Source organism: Sinocyclocheilus rhinocerous, unplaced genomic scaffold, assembly GCF_001515625.1.
Source record: "Sinocyclocheilus rhinocerous isolate Xijiao unplaced genomic scaffold, SAMN03320098_v1.1 scaffold1137, whole genome shotgun sequence".
Taxonomy (NCBI): Eukaryota; Metazoa; Chordata; class Actinopteri; order Cypriniformes; family Cyprinidae; genus Sinocyclocheilus; species Sinocyclocheilus rhinocerous.
In genome coordinates, this window is record NW_015647153.1 from 24,444 (window position 1) to 26,302 (window position 1,859).

Genomic DNA, 1,859 nt, shown 5'->3' on the forward strand with positions numbered 1-1,859 from the left:
TATATATATATATATATTAAAAACTATTATTGATTAATAAATTAAATGGTAAAGGAAATAAAATCAAATCTAAATATTACGTGAAAAATCTTAAACTTAAAAATCTGAAAAATATAGTACTGAAATAAAATTTTAAGTATTAAAGTATTATAAAGTTTAAGTATTAAAATTACTAAAAGTAAAACTGAAATAAACAAATTAAATTAATTTTAGTTTAAGTTTATAACAAACTAAAATTAAAATGAAAACTGAGAATATAAAAATAAAAGCTATTACTATTAAATTTGATTTAGTGTTGCATATGCATTACTTTTAAAGGATATTACTATACTATAAGAAATAATGCTAGCTCAAAGTATTAATTAAAATATTATAATGCTATATTAATAATACTAAAATAACACTGATCTGCAGCAAATAAGTCAAATATTTATTCACAAGATTACAATGTTTTATAAACCTCCTACATTGCCATTTATATTGCTACTTATTTTTTCCTGCTTAAATGAAATGAAATTAAATTAAATTAAATTAAATTTTATGACGACAAAAAACAAGAAGTTTTGGTTATCTGATAAATGGCTGCAAGTTTGATTTACAATAAATTGTAATCAAGAAACTATTTTTGTATAGATATTTTCTTGTCATTTTTCATATTTTTAAAGATATGGCTAAAAACCCTGTGATTAAGGATCATCAAAACATCAAATGCCCTACGAGAGTAATAATTAAAATCTACAGAAGCAAATAGATAAAGTGCAAAAATAAAATAAGGCTAATGATGTATGAACAAACCCCTCAGTAAAAACCTTCAGAATATAGATAGGAATAAAACTGCTAAGTTTGGTGTTTGTAAGTTGTGCTGAAGTGGAGATAAAAACTTTTAGAGATATGTACTGTAATTGAAATCTACAGACGCAAATAGATAAAGTACAATAAAAAATAACACATAATTGTGTATTTTGGATGTTTTCCTTCAACTAGTCTGAAAAAAAACACAAGTTATGGAAGCAAAACAGGCCAAAATCTTAAACTTGACCTGTGCATGAAAAAAAAAAAATGGTTTTGCCTATTGTGTCATGTTTGCATATGTAAAACATTTAGGCATTTTACTCATCATAACCTCCAATCTGCATCTTATTCAAAACAACTGAGTCTATTCCAGTGCTGTGACCAATCAGGGTCCAGTACCCACCCACTGCCACCATTCCAGACTCCACGTTTCCAGACATCTCACTGCAGATGCTCTTCTCAATGTCTTTGCCGCACATCTGCTGGTACTCATGAAACACTGAGAAAGACATTGTGTCCAAACGTTACTGACAATCTGTCAAAACTGGTGTAATGCATCATTTAACCTGCATTATCAGGGAATAATGACTTCATATTCAGTCTGTTCCTTACACAAAACTATCAAACAACTTCTAAAATAGTGCATAGACAAATGTGACCCTGGACCACAAAACCAGTCATAAGAAAATTGAGATTAATGCATCATCTGAAAGAATAAATAAGCAAATGTATGGTTTGTTAGGATAGGACAATATTTGGTCGAGATACAACTATTTGAAAATCTGGAATCTGAAGGTGCAAAAAAAATTTAAATATTGAGAAAATCACCTTTAAAGTTGTCCAAATGAAGTTCTTAGCAATGCATATTACTTACCAAAAATGAAGTTTTGATATATTTACGGTAGGAAATGTACAAAATATCTTCATGGAACATGATCTTTACTTAATATACTAATGATTTTTGGCATAAAAGAAAAATCTATAAGTTTGACCCATACAATGTATTGTTGGCTATTGCTACAAATATACCCCAGCGACTTAAGACTGCTTTTGTGCTGCAGGGTCAC

The 1,859-nt window shown here is 28.3% G+C and overlaps 1 pseudogene; it reads right to left on the minus strand.

Moving 5' to 3' along the window:
- The window catches only part of LOC107709023 (annexin A11-like), a 17,516-nt pseudogene that overhangs the window by 5,650 nt on the left and 10,007 nt on the right, over positions 1-1,859 (minus strand).